General features: G+C 46.2%; 1 protein-coding gene and 1 long non-coding RNA gene across 4 annotated transcripts in view; one reads left to right on the top strand and one right to left on the bottom strand.

Annotated features, from left to right (window-relative positions):
* The window catches only part of LOC127297368 (uncharacterized), a 254,229-nt gene that overhangs the window by 48,034 nt on the left and 186,383 nt on the right, over positions 1-19,812 (bottom strand). The window lies entirely within an intron of this gene.
* On the top strand, positions 4,710-6,513 carry LOC127297372 (uncharacterized). Of its 2 annotated transcripts, none has more exons than XR_007849098.2 (3): positions 4,710-5,026; positions 5,424-5,590; positions 5,961-6,513. It is a non-coding gene; the product is annotated as an uncharacterized lncRNA (long non-coding RNA). The 2 variants fall into 2 exon arrangements; XR_007849099.2 differs by having other exon boundaries at positions 5,957-6,513.

Here is a 19,812-nt window from a genome sequence, read left to right as displayed (position 1 = left end):
CAGGGGAGCGACCCGAGGACCGGATTTTTTTTTCTCCGAAGCCTATCATGATTCGTATAATAACCTTCTCACTCACCCCACTATATGTTTCGACCCCTACCGGCGCAACAATTGACGGTCTCGTGGCTGCTAGGGGGAGGAACTCCGTGGGTAAGATACCATGACTATGAGTACAACATTTGAATAAAATTTATAAGGGTATTTTCAGCTTCTTTGGAGTATAATCCAGGGTCCCACAAGACCTCCCCATCAACAGATCATCATATTGTGGACTTTCCATCTCGAAAGACTAGCTCACGCGTCCTCATGCCCCTTCCCCAAATAGAAAAAACTAGGGTTGAGGGAAACCCGTGCAAACGGATAGAAGAACACCTATGCAGCGTAATCCACATAACCGCCCAGCATGCTACCTCTCCGGGAAGCCTTGCGTTCCCCCGTCGTTTCCCTCTGATGTCGTTGGAATCGGGTCGGATTTGAACTACGCGTCCACTTTTCATCGCCCCTGATTTTCTGGAAAAATTATTTTTAGCTCTGGACCACGTCATTTTATGTGCCCATCTTTTTTGGTTTCACTCGTCTCCCAACAGGAGCACCGCCGCGCTCGACGCCGCGAAACTGGATGTCTGTTGCATCCCATTTTGAGCACAAGTAATTCAAAAAAAAATCATAAAAATGTGAGGCCTTCGTGATGCGTCATTTTATGTGATCCAGTTGTAAGGGAAAAATTCAAACTGGGAATAGGGCAATTATTTTTGAAAAACATTCATGAAATGTTCTATGGCTTTATGTCAACCGGGTTAGGTTTTGACCAACGGGCATGTATGGTTTACCGGAACAAGGCCATACCTAGCACATGTGTGTGCCCTAGGACAGGAATCAACACTATGTGCGCGGTTTTGCCATCAAGGCCACGGAAAACATGTTTTTCATTTTTCTGAGTGCCAAAACAAGTTTTGTTGTGAAGCAAGTATAGGGGAGGAAAACTAGGTAGGGTTGAGGGAAACTCGTGTACAATGATATAACAACACCTATGCAACGTGTTCCACGCACCCGCCCTCCAAGCGCTAGCTCTTCGAGATGCCGTAGAATCCCCCACTGTCTCCCGCCAATGAAGTTGGACTCGGGCCAGGTTTGAACTACACGTCCACTTTTTCCCCGCCCCTGATTTTCTTGAAAATCATTTTTAGTTCTGGAGCGTGTCATTTAGTGTGGCCATATTTTTCGGTTTTGCGCGTCTCCAAACAGGAGCACCGCCGCACTCTCCGTGGTGAAACAGGACGTGGTGCGTCCCATTTTGAGCACAACTAATTAAAAAATTCTGAAAAATATGAGACATGTGTCACTTTATGCGACGTAGTTACGAGAGAAAAATCAAACTTGGAATACATCAGTTATTCTGCAAAACATTCACGAAATGAGCTATAACAATATGAAGTTATATGGCTTTTAAGTCAAAACGGGCTAGGTTATGGTCAATGTGCATGCATAGTTTGCCGGAACGAGGCCATACCGCGCACATGCGTTCAACCTGGGACAGGAATCAATGATGTGGATGGGGTTTTTTTTCCATCGTGGCCACGAAAAAAACCTTTTCCATTTTCCAAGTGCTGAAACAGGTGTTTTTGTGAAATAGGGTACAAGGGGCGTGAAATAGGGTTACGGGAAACCCATGCACAACGATAGAAGAACACCTACGCAATGCGTTCCACACACCTGACGCACACACTAACTCTCCGAGAAGACGTAGGATGCCCCACCGTCTCCCGCTCATGTCGTTGGAAACGGACCGGATTTGAGCTAGGCGCCCACTTTTCCCTGCCCCTATTTTTCTGGAAAAAACATTTTTAGCTCCAAAACGTGTCAATTTATGTGCTCACTTTTTCCGATTTCGCTCGTCTCCCAACAGGAGCACCGTCGCGCTCAACGCGGCGAAACGGGACGTCCGGTATGTCCCATTTTGAGCACAACTAATTAAAAAACAGAGAAAAATGAGACATTTGCGAGGCGCTATTTTTTGTCCCCACTTGTTAGGAAAAATACAAAATTGGAATACAACAGCTATTCTAGAAAAAACATTCATGAAATGAGCTATCACCTACGAAGTTATATGACTTTTAGGTCAAACGGGCTAGGTTATGGCCAACAGGACATGCATAGTTTGCTGGAACAAATACATACTGTGCATATGCGTGTGCCCACGGGAATAAATATTGTGTGCGGGGCTTTGCCATTGTGGCCAATGAAAGCTTGTTTTCCATTTTCGGAGTGCCAAAAGGTTTTTGTGAAGTAGGTAATGGGCCGCAAACTAGGTTGAGGGAAACCCATGCACAACGATAGAAGAACACCTACGCACGTGATCCACACACTCACCACACACGCTAGCTCTACGGGAAGTCGTAGGATCGCCGCTGTCTCCCGTCGATGTCGTTGAAATCAGGCGGAGTTTGAACTACGCGTCCAATTTTTCCCGCCCCTGAATTTTGGGAAAATCATTTTTAGCTCCAGAACATGTCATTTTATGTACCCATCTTTTTCGGACCCGCGCGTCTCCCAGCAGGAGCACTACCGTGTTCGACGCGGCGAAACGGGACGTCGATGTGTCCCATTTTGAGCATAACTAATTCAAAAAAATCAGAAAAATATCGCAAGGCGTCATTTTGTGTGACCCAATTGCGAGGGGAAAACATTCACGAAATAATCTATCACCTAAGGAGTTATATGGCTTTTAGGTCAAACGGGCTAGGTTATGCCAACGGGTATGCATAGTGTCCGGACCATACCACGCACATGCGTGTGCCCCTAGGACTGGAATCAACGTCGTATGCATGATTTTGCCATCGTGGCCACAGAAAACCACTTTTCCATTTTCTGAGGGTTGAAACGGTATTTTTGTGAAGCTGGGTCAGGGGCGTGAACTAGGGTTGAGGGAAACATGTGCACAATGATAAAAGAACACCTACACAACGCATTTCACACATCCACCCTGCACACTTGCTCTCCAGGATGCCGTAGGATCCCCCGTCATTTCCCGCCGATGACGTTGGAATCGGGTCAGATTTGAACTACTCGTCCACTTTTCCTCACCCCTAATTTTATCGAAAAATCATTCTTAGTGTCAGAATGTGTAATTTTATGTGGCCATCTTTTTCGGTTTGGCGCGTCTTCCAGCGGGAGCACCACCATGCTCGATGCGGCGTAACAATACGTTTGATGTGTCCCATTTTGAGCACAACTAATTCAGAAAAATAAAATAAAAAAATGTGTGACCTTTATGGGGCATCATTTATACGACCTAGTTGCGAGGAAAAAAAATTCAAACTTGGAATACATTAGTTATTCCGGAAAACATTCGTGAAATGAGAATCACCTACGGAGTTATAAGGTTTTTAGGTCAAATGGGCTAGCTTATAGCAAACATGCCGAAACGAGATCATACCGCGCATGCACATGCGTGTTCCCTGAGATAGGAATCAATGTTGTGTGCGGGGTTTTGCCATCGTGGCCACAAAAAAACCCGTTTTCCATTTTGAGTGTTGAAACGGGTTACTTTTGTGAAGCATATACATGGGACACGAAAATAGGTTTAGGGGACAACCGTGCACAACTATATAAGAACATGCTAGCTCTCCAGGAAGCAGTAGGATCCCCCGCCGTCTCCTGCCGATGCCGCTGGAATCGCGCGGATTTGAACTACGCATCCAATTTTCCCTACATTTGATTTTCTGAAAAATCATTAGCTCCAGAACATGTCATTTTATGTGCCCATCTTTTTAGGTTCGGCGCATCTTCCAACAGGAGCACCGCCGCCCTCGACGCAGCAAAACATGACATCTTTGCCTAGTATCTTGATGTAATACAAGGCAAAAGAGTGTCTTTTCCATGTACCTTCCAGAATACGCACGACACACGACGTGTGCTTTCCAGAATACATACGGCAAAGGAAAGCATAGTTTGGCAGGAAAACTCGCGTCTCTATGGAAATTTTTCTTTGTTGTGTACCGCCAAAAAACACCCGGCAAATACGCTCTTTGTCAGGCGTCTAACGGGAGACACACGTCAAAGAAAGGCGTCGTTATTCTCCTGTCGGTCGCGCTTGTTATACGCCATGTGGCAGGTTTCTTCCCCGGGTGTCTCTTTGTGGCACTCGGCAAAGAGTGTCTTCGCCGTGTTTATTTCTTTACCGAGTGTATTTTACATGTTGTGCCGTGTTCTAATTCTTCGTCGGGTGCTAACACTCTGCACGGAATTCTTCGCCGTGTACGGATTTTTGGCACCCGGTGAAGAGCTGCTTTGTCGTGTGCCCAAACAAAGACATCAAATATGTGTTTTCATTTCTTTGTGCGGAAGGGGCGAATACTTATGCATGTGTGGTATTTGGAAAAGAAGGAGAAGGAAGAGAAAGCGAAAGAAAAGGTAGGTATATGTCTTCACGTGATGTAGTACATACACATGTTTATTATTGATCGATGATAATTTGAATGGTTGCAATCTCTCTTGAGCTAGCCTTTTTTTTTATCGTGGGTGACCAGCTGCAAATTCGTCAAAGGAAAAAAAAAAAGGAAGGACATCTTTCAATAGACGCGCTATCCTTTTTATTTTTATTTTTGATTGAGAGAAAAATCCCGCGCGCGCTATCTGAAATTCTAAAAGTAAAATTGAAAAATAAAGACCACAAATTGGACCAGCGAAATCTGTGAGTTGTTGGGCCATCAGCATTTTGGGCCAAACGAAACGCATCAGCGAGACGACTCCGCCCCTCCGCCGCCGCTCTCCTTCGTCTCTGGCCACCCAGACCAGTCCGCCGCCGCCAAGGACGAAGCCCCTCCTCCCGTTGACGGGAGCACCTCACAGACCAGGGAGGCCGCGCAAGACGATCCGCGCGCGCGTCCGCTCCCTCCTTATCTGAGGCCGGCGGCGGAGGGGAGGGGCGCGGAGGACGTGCTCGTGGTGACTCGCCCGGGCTTCTGCTGCCACCGTCGTCTCCACCGACCACGTCTGCGAGCTGCTGCCGGAGAAGGCCGTTGAGGTTATCAGCACAACCTCTCCCTCTTTATTTTACATCTGGACCACAAGATCACATCAGAAAGTTCATGTCTTGGTTCCTGTTAAATGGCATCTTGATTGCACACCAAAGCTGCACCTGGTAGTAGAAGAAACATACGAGGAAGAAAAGAGCTATACTAGTTGCTTACAAGTGAGCTGTATAAGCAAGTTGCTGCCTACGTGAGAAGCGAACCTGCTGACAGTAATAATAATTGTACATAAAGGTAAAATGAACTAGACAGGTTAACTGAACAAACTAGTGATAAGCTTCCGATAATCATTTACATTAAATTTCTAATCTGCAACCAACAGACTTTTGGCTGCTGCGTTCCTAGTCTTTGACTAGGCAGGACAATAATGCTGTTTATCTTGTGTTCCAGGTCATCTTCCTCAACCTGGCGCCGCTGCACCCGCAGATCTGCTTAGCTAAAGCTGTTGCCGGCGCAGCGAGATGATTTAGTTACGCTCTTTGCCTAGCCTAATGGAATGTATGGCTGCCTCCTTCGACTCCTACATCACTGCATCCCCCATCAGCGAGACACACAAGGTCAACTTTGTGCATTTTTCTGTTTCAAAGTTTAAATAAGCACGATGCAGCAGCAATTGAAACATATGCATTGATATCTATTGTTGTCTTGTGTGTGAGGCAATACATTGTTGTGTGAGGTACTCGTATTGTCTGTACCTAATATTTGTGCAGCGGTAACATTATTTGCTTTGCTCTAAAAAAATGTAACATATTACAGATCTTCCATAAATTCAATGCTAGCTTTGTATATCCGGTTCACATGTTGTGTGCTATACATAGCATTCCCATCTTGGCTAATGGTGTTATGGCTGTAGCTTCCAATGGTGTTAGCCTGTAACTTGCAAGGCTGTTTGTGTCTTCATGCTGATTTTGCTATTTGACTAGGCAGGACAACGATGCTGTTTGTCTTATGATCCAGGCCATCTTCCTCAACCTGGCGGCGGTGCACCTGCACGTCTACAACACCCGCAGATCTGCTTAGGTAAAGATGTTGCCGGTGCCCCTCCTTTCGCAGCGAGATGATTTATTTTCGCCTCCCTCCACGTTGGTGCATTTGACGATTCACTCCCTGATACATGCAAATGTACAGCTGCCTCCTTCAACTGGTATGACTCCTACATCACCGTGTCCCCCATCTGTGAGCCACAGAAGGTCAACTTTATGCCTTTTTCGGTTTCCAGGTTTAAATAAGTACGATGCAGCAGCGATTGAAACATGTGCAGCGGTAACACTTTTTGGTTGCTCTAAGAAAATGTAACATGTTACAGATCTTCCATAAATTCAATGCGAGCTTTGTATATCTAGTTTGCATGGTGTTAGCATTCCCATCTTGGCTAATGGTGTTATGGCAGTAGCTTCCAAAGGCGGTAGCCTGTAACTTGCAAGGCTGGTTGTGTCTTCATGCTGATTGCTATTTGAGTTGATCTTGATCTAGTAATGAAGTTGCTATGTGTCTATGTTCCACTTCTGAAAATGTGGGCTTAACCTGGTGGTTGGGTTCTGTAAGGGTATTTTACCCTTATCCATTATTTTGGTATCTATGACACCGTGCTAGAGTATTTGGACTAATACATGCCTACAAGATGACTTTCAGGTATTAGCCAAAGAGGTATGATGGTGTAGCAATGGAACAAAAGGCAACGGGAGACCCCCCCCAATTCGACGAAAAATCAGCTAGTTTTTCTGAGCCAGGCCGGTCACAGATCCGGTCGGACCGGCCCTGGCACCGGGCAGCCCGGTCGCCAACCGGACCCTGGTCCGGTGCCATCCGGACGACATCCAGTAAAGAAACGAAGCCATCCGGCGCGCGTCCGGTCACCAGCCCGGTTTCGGACCGGCTGCTCCGGTCCACGGCCCGGTCTGACCGGGCGCCTGACCGAGCGGCCCGGTCAGCAACCGGTTTCTGCGCCTGTGACATCCGGGCCACATCCAGTAAGCCCAGAAGCCTGCCCGGTCAAGTCCCGGTCCCAGCTCCGGTTGGAAACCGGCCGGCCCGGTCTGTGGCCCGGTCTGACCGGGCTGTGGACCGGCCTGTCCGGCGCAAAATCCGGTTGACCGGGTTTCTCGAAGAATCTGCTGATGTGGCAAGTGACCAACGGCCGTATTTAGAAGAACACTATAAAGAGGTATGATATGGAACTACTCCCTCCCGTTGGATTTAATCACTATTTATTTCCAGAATATAATTGAATGTGCGTTACAGCGGGCAATTATAGGTAGTAGTTATATCTATATTGCTACCCTAAAAAATGATTGATAAAATAAACACAATTATTCAAAAATAGATTTTTTTTTTGCTAATCCGCGCCATCGCCAAGCAGTGGTGCAGGCTTTGGACTGTTGTGCGGGTAGATAGAAAAGTATGTGAACAGAAGCATGCAGAGTGTGGGTCAGGTGTGTCCACCGGCCCGAAGCTCAGCTCTTGTGACGACCCTCCTGCTGACTCCGCAGTTCGGGCCGCCCACCTCCCGCGACGGTCATTTCTGCACAATCGTCGAAGTTTAGAGCTCGCCCGTCACAAATGGTTGGGGCCGAGTGGCCCAAAACGCCACATGTGACACGAAAACGCGTAACTGTCACAGAAAAAGACATTCGCTGACGGATTTCTCAAACGTCAGTATCAAAACGTCATTGATGTCCCAATTGTTTGTACTGTAGATTTCTTTTGAATGCTTTTATACTTGTGAATAATGCTCCATATCATATATGATTAGATTTATATTATAATATTGGTCGAAGAGTCAAAATTGAAGGTTATTCCTAAATTTTGGATAGTTGTTTTTTATTTCACCAAGGCATCATCATATGAGTTTCAAAATACTCATAGTTAATTTTTTTCAAATAGTTTGAACTATAATTCGTAATGTAAATGGATTTATTTTTATGATATTCTATATATTTATTAGGTTATGATTTAAATAATATTATTTGGTAATAAGTTTAGAAGTGAATTAAATTACATGCAATGGCAGCTGCTAACTTTTAAGTGTTAATAAGTTAGAGTTAGATTCTTAAACAATGTGTTGTTGTAAAAAATACCATGTTATGATCATTTATAGGATTTGATATTTGATCCTCATTTAAAGTGTTGTGTAATAGTTCTAGTTCCATTTGATCCAACCTATGGATCAAATTATGTCTACCCAAAACAACGTTTTAGCAAAGGTCACATTGAGGTTTATAGCGCTTGACTTGATGAGCTACTTCAATTCCATCAAGTCAAGTGAAACTTCAGTTACTGTGACAAGTTTTATTTGGAAGCGCAAAAATTCCCTGAATTTTCTATGCATTAATGCAATACACACATCTGCATTCTCTCTTTTTGTAGCCTCCAAACCTGGGATGTTGCACTCACCCTTGACGAGGACGGCAAAGCGGTGGATCCTAAACTCTACCGCTCCATGATAGTTTCGCTTATTTACCTTTGTGCCTCCCATCCGGACATCATGTTGAGCGTTGGTATGTGCGCACGGTTTCAAGCAAACCCGAAAGAAAGTCACCTTATGGCGGTGAAGAGGATCTTCCGATATATAGTTGATACCCCTAACTTTGGACTATGGTAACCGAAGGACACATATTTCTCTTTGTGTTGATTCACGAACTCGGATTGGGCCGGTGACAAGGTGGATAGGAAGTCTACATCCGGTGCTTGTCACTTCCTTGGGCGATCTTTGGTATGTTGGTATTCGAAGAAGCAAAATTGTATCTCTGTCTCTACCGCTGAGGCCGAGTATGTTGTCGCGGCAAGTAGTTGCGCTCAGATTTTGTGAATGAGGCAAACCTTGCAGGATTATGATCTTGAGTATAGCAAGATGCCTCTATTGTGCGACAACGAGAGTGCTATCAAGATCGCCTACAATCCGGTACTCCATTGCAAGACGAAGCACATTAAGATATGTAACCATGTCATTAGGGATCACATTGCTCGAGGCGATATTGTTCTATCTTCCGTTGGCATTAGAGATCAATTGGCGGATATCTTCACCAAGCCATTGGATGAGAAAAGATTCATTGAGTTGAGACATGAGCTAAATATCATTGATCCGTTGAACTTTACTTGACCGTCGTGCGCACATGCCACTCTCTAGTTAATGTCTTGATGAGAAGCACGCATGAACATAGGGAGGGTGCGGTTTAAACTTATTGAGCTGTCCCTCCCTCATAATGCATAAATAAAACAAAAAACATACTCTATTTTTTAATCAAGTGACTAAATGAACTTAATGTTGATTCTTAGTTGTGAGTTCTAGATTCATCTACGCGACTTCACGCTATCATACTCTTACACGGTGGCATCGGCCACCAACCTCCTACTTGAGGAGTTTGTGTTTTTATTTTGTTTCTTTTAACTTTCTTTGAGCTTCTCCTTTTGTGTTTGGTTGTGTTCCCTTTTTTTCTTGTGTTTCTTTTTGGGAATTTCATCTAAATTTGGTATTTCCGAGTTGATCTTTTACAAGCTTAGATGACTAGTATCCTTACCGGCTACCATGTCTAATCCTAAGCCTTCCACCACCCCAAGAACCATTTCCGTCTAAATGCACAACCTCAACAATATAATCTGGAGTTTCTGAAAACTGGCAGCCGGTAGTACCGCCCTGATGCAGTGTTCTCACGCTGTCAGAATTCTTGGGATAATGTGTTTGATTTTTTCAAGTCATCATACATAGTTTTTCATTACACTTAAAAAATTAACCACATAAAACTATCATTAGATATCAAAATATTTTCAATACATATCTAATACTTATCCTACAAATATATACGTCCACCAAAATAGCATTATTCATTGTTGATGTCGCCTCTTATAAGCAATTGAGGGCTAAAAGGTGGAATTCGCTTTTAAATAGTGCAACACGGGTCCCAAGCCATAACTGAGGTATAAAATGAGGAATTCACTCAAATTAGCGTCAGTTATTTGGCATTGCATCTTATAAGACATTTCGTTAAATCGATTTCCTGATGATACTACAAAAATAGAAACCAAGTACCTTCACATATTTGTATCACTTAGACGGATTATAGTTTTATGGTCCATTTTATAACCATCAAATATCTTGGTGGAGTGCTCTAAAATGCATGTGCTAACAAATATCTTAAGAGAGAGCACGGGTAGAGAACAGGTCTTCTCTACCGGTTCGCAAGAGCCTTTAGTCCCGGTTTGCTATTCGGGACTATCAAAACGGGACTAAACCTTTCATCTTTAGTTCTGGTTAGCTTACAAATCGGGATTAAAGGTTATACATGTGGTAGCGATGGATCGCTCTGGCCGGCGAACCTTTAGTACGATTAATATTTGGTTCTGAGACATATTCTTCTTTCATTTTCAAATGTTTTTTCTGAGAAGTTACCACATCTCTATTCATATGTAATATTAGGTTCCGAGACATATTCTTCTTTCATTTTCAAATGTTTTTTTTCTGAGAAGTTACCACGTCTCTATTCATATGTCAACAGATTACAAACGCGAAAACAACACGAAAACTCCAGAAAACACCAGCTATTCTGACACTTTGCACAAAAGGCCTTGCGAAAATAGAGCATTACAAAGAAGCCCATAAGATCTTTGTGCAAACACGCCAACGAGCACCTCCTGCGGCCTCCGCCGTCGAAGATGCCGGAGGGAGAGGAGATGAAACCAACACACCGAGACTCGGAGAAGCACCCTCGCAGTCTCCACTGCTTTGTGGACCTCTATCCGCACCCGCCGGAAGCGGCGGAGTTGCCTTCTTTGTGGATCATCAGCCGGGGAAAGCCCTAAGCTTGTCCGAGCCGCCACGCCGCCGAAGCCAATCGACGGAGTCGATGGAAAACAGAGACGTCGCCCTTCCGCTTCCACCGCGTCCGCGTCGGAGAAACCAACTCCTAGAGTGTGCCGATGGAAGGCCATCCCTACTCCTGTACAGATCCTCACAAACTCCGTGGTGACGATGGAGTAGTCGCGGCCACGACGGCGAAGCCAGAGGACAAAATTCACAACGGGGTCGGCACCGCCACCGCACAAACCCCCCAGGAACCCTAGACCCATGGATCCGCCTGACCCATGGGCACAGACGGCCTTCAACTCTCCGACGTCGCCATGGGAAGCTTCGCTGCGATGGGGAATGAGCAGAGACACCTTTATTCCTCCCGACGCCGCCTCCACCACCTGTTGTCGTCAGAAACCCACCGGCGGGCAGCGACGGGCAACACCGTAGAGCCGGGAACAACCTAGAGCTGCGGCTGGCTGAGGTCCCTCCGAGCGACGGCCCGCAAAGCCTTCTGGTCACACGTCCGATGCTGATGCAAGGGCGTGCCACCTGACCTATACCTGGTCAGGAAGGTGATGGAGATGCCTCGCTTAGTTTCCTGCATGGCATACACGTAAACATTAAATACGAGCCTCGATCGGCTCTCAGGTTGTCCCGTGAATCGGCTCAAGGAGCCGATCCACCCATGATTCGTACGGGGTGCACGAATATATGGTGGTCCTGCTTGATCAAGATAAAGCTGATGAGATCTACGACGATTTAGGGTTTTCACCGCATAATCGGATCATCCTACTCCAGGTTGGGCCTCGCGGCCACGCACGGTGATCGTAAGCCGATCCTAAACAAGGCCTAAAAACCAACACGAAGTTGATCCCCGGAACATCCTGTTTAGGACTAGCGAACGACACCCTACGTGCCGCTGGATCCTCCCCCCCTTTGTAAGGCCTAACTATTGCAGATATTAAACTAATCCTTGTAGAACAAGGAGCAACCGTAACGGATCAGATCTACTAAATAATGATCAAGCGGGGTGCCGCCCCCACACCTAAGATAGGTGTGAGGGCGGCTAGACATGCAAGGGTTGCACTACGATAGCATGTTACGCGAAGAACTATGCTAACCCTAACATATCTATGATAACTACGTTGCTCGCCATCAACAAGGCTTCAGTACGAGCAACGCATGAACAACGTGGAGCTTGTGCTGCCTAGATCGCAAGATGCGATCTAGGCAGCATGTCGCTTACCGATAGAAACCCTCGAGACGAAGGAGTTGGCGATGCGCCGAGATTGATTTGTTTGGTTGAACGTTTGTTGTTGTTTATTCCATAAACCCTAGATACATATTTATAGTCCAGGGGACTTTCTAATTTAGGCGTGCACCTAACCGTGCACGGGTCAAACTCTATCTTCTAATCTAAGATGCGATCTACTATATTACAGATACAAGGGCAAACTAGCCCAAACTTTGCATATAAGGCCGATTCACGTATTTCTTCCGTATATAATCTTCAAGTCCATCTTGATCGCGGCCCACCTCTGACTCGGTCAAATTCTGGTGATAACACATGCCCCCCTGGTTTTGGAATTGATAATTCCAAAATCACTCTGCTTTTTCTTCGTCGGGTCATGTCGTGGCAGAGCAAAACCGTCGCAGTATTCTCCATCATGATGCCTTGCCTTCAAGAGAGCCCTTAAATTCCTCCCACCAGCTCCAGTGATCCTCTTCTGCGCGAACTCCCATTTTTGAAGAAGGTTGCGACGAAGGACCAGCCGATGATACCCCAATCGGCTTCTAAAACAGAGCATCTACCAGGCCAGCTGCCCCCCGAGCCTCAGTCAAGGCGAGAATAGCGGTGAGGATGCACGGATCAGACAAAGGGCTTTGAACTCAGGTAATTCTGAGACAGCCACCATGCCGAGCCAGCCAAACTTGCCCCCATCGATCGCCTCTTCTTCCGTTGAAAGCAAGCCCACTGAACCTGGTACTCTGAATGCAGTCTTGTGTATATCTTCTGGATATTGTCAACATAAAGTAATATAACACGTGCAATATGCAAGTATGTAGGAATCAATGCACAGTTAACACAAGTGTTTGCTTTTTTAGATAGAAGGAAATGGGTAACTGACTCAACAATAAAAGTAGAAGAAAGGCCCTTCGCAGAGGGAAGCATGGATTGCTATATTTGTGCTAGAGCTTTTATTTTGAAAACATGAAACAATTTTGTCAACGGTAGTAATAAGGCATATGTATCATGTAAATTATATCTTACAAGTTGCAAGCCTCATGCATAGTATACTAATAGTGCCCGCACCTTGTCCTAATTAGCTTGGACTACCGGATCATCACAATGCACATGTTTTAACCAAGTGTCACAAAGGGGTACCTCTATGCCGCCTGTACAAAGGTCTAAGGAGAAAAGCTCGCATTGGATTTCTCGCTATTGATTATTCTCAACTTAGACATCCATACCGGGACAACATAGACAACAGATAATGGACTCCTCTTTTATGCATAAGCATGTAACAACAATTAATAATTTTCTCATTTGAGATTGAGGATATATGTCCAAAGCTGAAACTTCCACCATGGATCATGGCTTTAGTTAGCGGCCCAATGTTCTTCTCTAACAATATGCATGCTTAACCATAAGGTGGTAGATCGCTCTTACTTCAGACAAGACGAACATGCATAGCAACTCACATGAAATTCAACAAAGAGTAGTTGATGGCGTCCCCAGTAAACATGGTTATCGCACAACAAGCAACTTAATAAGAGATAAAGTGCATAATTACATATTCAATACCACAATAGTTTTTAAGCTATTTGTCCCATGAGCTTGTATATTGCAAAGATAAAGAATAGAAATTTCAAAGGTAGCACTCAAGCAATTTACTTTGGAATGGCGGAGAAATACCATGTAGTAGGTAGGTATGGTGGACACAAGTGGCATAGTGTTTGGCTCAAGGATCTTGGATGCATGAGAAGTATTCCCTCTCGATACAAGGTTTAGGCTAGCAAGGTTGTTTAAAGCAAACACAAGTATGAACCTGATGCAGCAAAACTCACATAAAAGACATATTGAAAGCATTATAAGACTCTATACCGTCTTCATTGTTGTACCTTTTATCATTATATCGAAGCCGATCGCTTGAACCGGCCTCCTCTTTGTCCTTGCCACCAGAGTGCCTGCTCTCTTCTTTGTCTTTGCCATGGCGGTAAACAGACCCTGCCATGTTAACATCTGACCATAATACTTTGCAATCCTATAGCCGATGGCTGTTCATCGGCTGTTTTGAGAATCCAGTCTCCTTCATCTTCTTGCAGCAACAGGACGGTCCAGACCCTATAGATGACGACGGCTTCCCTTTCAGGCTCCTTTCCGCAGCTCTAGTAGTCTTCTTCTGTAACAACTCGCCGCTTTCGAAGAAGGTTATGATGCAGGGTCAGCCGATGACACTCCAATCGGCTTCCAAAAACAGAGTGTCTACCAAATCAGCTGCCCCCCGAGCCTCAGTTAAGGTGAGAACAGTGGCGAGGACACACAGTTCAGTCCAAGGGCCTCGAACTCAGGCCATTGAGACAGCCACCATGCAGAGGTCCTAGCCATTCCTACGAGCGTAACTGAGAAGGTGGCCAACTTAGCCAGGCCGACGGTAGATCCACCGGAGCCGATCACCTTTTCTTCCTTTGAAAGCCGATATTGCAGACGAAACACCAACGGCCTAATGAGTAAAAGGTTGGAGGTTGGCCTTGAGGCTGAACTGAAAACCGACTTGGTCGAAATCCGTATATTGAACACGCAGCTGGTAGATCTTGTGTAATTGTACTAGTGTCGATGGCTGTGCATCGACTGTATACCATGAGAAATTTTTTTTTTACTGGCCGATTTTTCTATCGGCCCCCAATATTTCACTGCACATGTATCGCACATGTTCATAGCATCTGTCTATCTGATTATGTGCCCCCCGAGCCGAATCTGTCTGGTTACTGCAGATATCGGCTCTGCAGACATGACCAATGCCGATTTCCTCGAGCTCTCAAGCCGATGTGTCCCACCGGGCGTGCCAGAATGTGTTGTCGTCAGAAACCCACCGGCGGGCAGCGACGGGCAACACCGTAGAGCCGGGAACAACCTAGAGCTGCGGCTGGCTGAGGTCCCTCCGAGCGACGGCCCGCAAAGCCTTCTGGTCACACGTCTGATGCTGATGCAAGGGCGTGCCACCTGACCTATACCTGGTCAGGAAGGTGATGGAGATGCCTCGCTTAGTTTCCTGCATGGCATACACGTAAACATTAAATACGAGCCTCGATCGGCTCTCAGGTTGTCCTGTGAATCGGCTCAAGGAGCTGATCCACCCATGATTCGTACGGGGTGCACGAATATATGGTGGTCCTGCTTGATCAAGATAAAGCTAATGAGATCTACGACGATTTAGGGTTTTCACCGCATAATCGGATCATCCTACTCCAGGTTGGGCCTCGCGGCCACGCACGGTGATCGTAAGCCGATCCTAAACAAGGCCTAAAAACCAACACGAAGTTGATCCCCGGAACATCCTGTTTAGGACTAGCGAACAACACCCTACGTGCCGCTGGATCCTCCCCCCCTTTGTAAGGCCTAACTATTGCAGATATTAAACTAATCCTTGTAGAACAAGGAGCAACCGTAACGGATCAGATCTACTAAATAATGATCAAGCGGGGTGCCGCCCCCACACCTAAGATAGGTGTGAGGGCGGCTAGACATGCAAGGGTTGCACTACGATAGCATGTTATGCGAAGAACTATGCTAACCCTAACATATCTATGATAACTACGTTGCTCGCCATCAACAAGGCTTCAGTACGAGCAACGCATGAACAACGTGGAGCTTGTGCTGCCTAGATCGCAAGATGCGATCTAGGCAGCATGTCGCTTACCGATAGAAACCCTCGAGACGAAGGAGTTGGCGATGCGCCGAGATTGATTTGTTTGGTTGAACGTTTGTTGTTGTTTATTCCATAAACCCTAGATACATATTTATAGTCCAGGGGACTTTCTAATTTAGGCGTGCACCTAACCGTGCACGGGTCAAACTCTACCTTCTAATCTAAGATGCGATCTACTATATTACAGATACAAGGGCAAACTAGCCCAAACTTTGCATATAAGGCCGATTCACGTATTTCTTCCGTATATAATCTTCAAGTCCATCTTGATCGCGGCCCACCTCTGACTCGGTCAAATTCTGGTGATAACACCACCACAACGCTGCCGGCAGACAAACTAACCCTACTATCTACACGCCAGGCACACAGATCCACGGTTCCCCCGCTCTCTCGCCGCCGAAGCAGCAGGCGGAGAGGGAGGGAACCGGCGGTCCGGCCGACGGAAGGACGAGGGAGACTGGGCTCTTCCTGTTTGCCTTTCACGGGCACTGTGTAGCAGGGAAAGGGGAAGAGGAAAGCGGATCCTGCTCCTAGAAGTTAGATTGGACAGTGGCCTTTCATTTTCAAATGTTTGCGGACGGCGTGACGAGAAGAAGATTAGTGTTTTGGATTAGTGCGTATGGGAAACAGACAAGCTCGGCTTGCACGCGTGCGCACGGTGGGTTTATCAGGCGAGGCGATCCTCCAGTTCAATCGTGATCTCGCCATGATTGGCCCTCTCGGTGGAATGTCATCTAATTAGCTTGCAAGCATATGAATGGTTCATAAGAGACCACATACCACGGTACGAGTAAAGAGTACTTGTCAGGATACGAGGTTGAACAAGGTATAGAGATATCGATGATCAAACCTCAGACAAGTAAAATATCGCGTGACAAAGGGTTTTCGACAAATTCAAGGAGTTGACTACGATGAGACTTTCTCACCTGTAGCGAAGCTAAAATCTGTGAGGATTTTGTTAGCAATAACTGCATTTTTCGATTATGAAATTTGGCAGATGGATGTCAAAACGGCGTTCCTTAATGGAGACATTGAGGAAGAGTTGTATATGGTACAACCCAAAGGTTTTGTCGATCCTAAGAATGCTAACAAAGTATGCAAACTTCAGCGTTCAATCTATGGACTGAAGCAAGCATCAAGAAGTTGGAACCGACGCTTTGATAAGGTGATCAAAGACTTCGGGTTTATACAGTGTCATGGAGAGGCCTGTATTTACAAGAAAGTGAGTGGGAGCTCTGTAGCATTCCTGATATTATATGTAGATGACATATTATTGATTGGGAATGATATAGAACTATTAAGCAGTGTAAAAGGTTATTTGAATAATAGTTTTTCAATGAAAGACCTTGGTGAAGCATTGTATATATTAGGCATCAAGATTTATAGAAATAGATCAAAACGCCTAATAGGGCTATCACATAGTACATACCTGGACAAGATTCTAAAGAAGTTTAGAATGGACGAAAGTAAGAAAGGGTTCTTACCTATGTAACCAGGCAAGGTCTTGAGTAAGACTCAAGGTCCGGCTACGGCACAAGAAAGAGAAAGGATGAATCAGATCCCCTATGCCTCGGCAGTAGGCTCTATTATGTATGCCATGCTATGTAGTAGACCGGATATAGCACATGCTGTTAGTTTGACTAGCAGATATCAAAGTGATCCAGGAATGAAACACTGGACAGCGGTCAAGAATGTCCTGAAGTACTTGAAAAGAACTAAGGATATGTTTCTTTGTTATGGAGGTGACCAAGAGCTCGTTGTAACCAGTTACACCGATGCAAGTTGGAACACTGATCCTGATGACTCTAAGTCTCAGTCTGGGTACGTGTTTATATTGAATGGTGCTGCAATAAGCTGGGCAAGCTCGAAGCAGTGCACGGTGGCGAAGTCTTCAACAGAATCGGAGTACATAGCGGCTTCAGAGGCTTGATCAGAAGCGGTATGGATGAAGAGGTTCATTGTAGAGCTCGGTGTGGTTCCTAGTGCATTGGACCCACAAGTCATCTACTGTGACAACATGGGTGCCATCGTCAATGCACAAGAACCAAGATCACGCAAGAGGCTGAAGCATATCAAGCTGCGTTACCACTCGATTCGCGAGTACATCGAAGATGGAGAAGTAAAGATTTGCAAAGTACACACTGATCTGAATGTAGCAGATCCGTTGACTAAAGCTCTCCCTAGGGCAAATTACTAAAGTTACCGTCCTAAATCTACCCTGTGATGCAGACAGATGGGACCTGCCTCCACGCGGCTGCCACGCGGACGAGGACTGGTCAAAGGTGCAGCTGGCCCACGGCCACGCCACCTTCACCGGTCAATCACCGCCGGCGGTCAACGTGCAACGGCGCCACCGATTTATGGCGCCCCTGGATGCGCAGCTAGCACTGCTCGAACCCCCTTGACACGCTGAAGCCGATGGTGTGCTCGCTTTTCTTAGGGAATCACCGGAACATCGCCGGCGACAACCATCTGCGGCGGCGGGCTCCGGCCAAACCCCTAAATTGAGCTACGATGGATGATTTGAGGAGATAAAGGAGGCTACGAATGCGCAATCATACCCTGAGTCTTCGCAGATGGTCGGCGACGACGATTGTGGGGGAATACGTCGAGGATTTCACCGATTCCGACGAGGTGCTGCGGGAGGAGATGTTGAAATTGGGCTGGTGCCCAGATCCCCTGGATGCGTAGCTTGGCCAGAATGAAGAAGACGTCGAGGCGCACCTCCTCGACTAAAACCTGGTCTCCGGCATGGCTCCATTCGTCGAATCTTTGCTCGACTCTGGCGGCTAGTAAGTGGGGATTGTGAGGGATTGAGAGGGTTTGGGGAAGGATGGAGTGGCTTCGCAGAACAACGAGTTCACGGAGATCATTCTGGCCTATTTATAGCTCTCGACGTTCATTGAGATGGCGATACGACGGCGGCGACTGGCTGGGATGCTTGACGTTGTCGGCGCAATGTCTGAGCACGAATCTTGGCGAGTTCTGGGATAAGGAGGACGCAACAATTCTTGTATGCACCTCCGGCTTGATCTCTGGCATCCGTGCGCTCTTATCCACGACGACGAGGTGGCCGGGGAAGTGGTTCACGTCTTCGTCGTGTCGTCCATGCAGAGGAGGAAGAAGACGAGGCTCTCCCCTGCGAACCGGTACGGTGGGTCGTCTTTCGGCCTGGGCTTGGGCCACGTGTTGGGCTGCTGGTGGGCTACTCGGCCAGGTAAGGTCCAGGTGAGGCTTTTCTTCTTTTTCTCTTTTATTTATTTTCTGTTTTGTATTTCTATTTTGAATTCTGTTTTTAATTCAAATTTGAATCATTCTATTTTGCAGGTGTTTGACAATTGGAATTTCATGAGGACTAATAAGAAGATCATCTTAATACTGAATTGTTTTTGAATGAGCATTAAATATATATGAACCTTTATTGCATATTTAATTAAGCATGATTTTATGCTCTCATTTTAATTTCTATTTTTCTTGTGAATCAAATCTGTTTGGATGAACGGGGCAGCGACCAGTAAAGTCTGGGCGACGAACTGACCTCTCCGAACCTCTTGCCGCATCTGCGCCTGTCCCTGCACAAGGTTGTTGTGGAGCTCTCTCCTGTGTGGATGGTGAGCCCAGGGCGTGTTTAATTTCCGGACAGATTGTCCGTCAGGCAGAAAAATGATTCGTACGTACGAGATTCAAAACAGGAAAAAGGGAGAAAACGACTTACCCGTGGAAAACCTTCTTCCTTCATCCGGGTCGTCCCCGCCATGTAACCTCCGATCCGCCGAGACTCCGGCTCCCTTCAATTCTGGCTGCCGGTTCCAAACCAAATCGATCAGTACTGCTGCATCACAGCAGAAGAAACAACTCTTAAGACGCTGCATGACATCAGAATAAGAAACAGAGCAAAAGACAGAAACCGAGGATTATACCAGACGGCGGCAATCGAGTCTGGTGGACGATGGAGTAAGCCCTCTCTCCTCTCCTCTCCGAGCAAGAGTCAAAGTCTAAGTCGTCACACACGACGCACGCGTAGAAACACACCCCTCCTAGTATATGTAGAGCTAAGGTTGGA

This window comes from Lolium perenne, chromosome 4 (assembly GCF_019359855.2).
Source record: "Lolium perenne isolate Kyuss_39 chromosome 4, Kyuss_2.0, whole genome shotgun sequence".
Lineage (NCBI taxonomy): Eukaryota > Viridiplantae > Streptophyta > Magnoliopsida > Poales > Poaceae > Lolium > Lolium perenne.
Note: the sequence above shows the minus strand (reverse complement) of the source record. Positions and strands in the feature narration are given on the sequence as shown.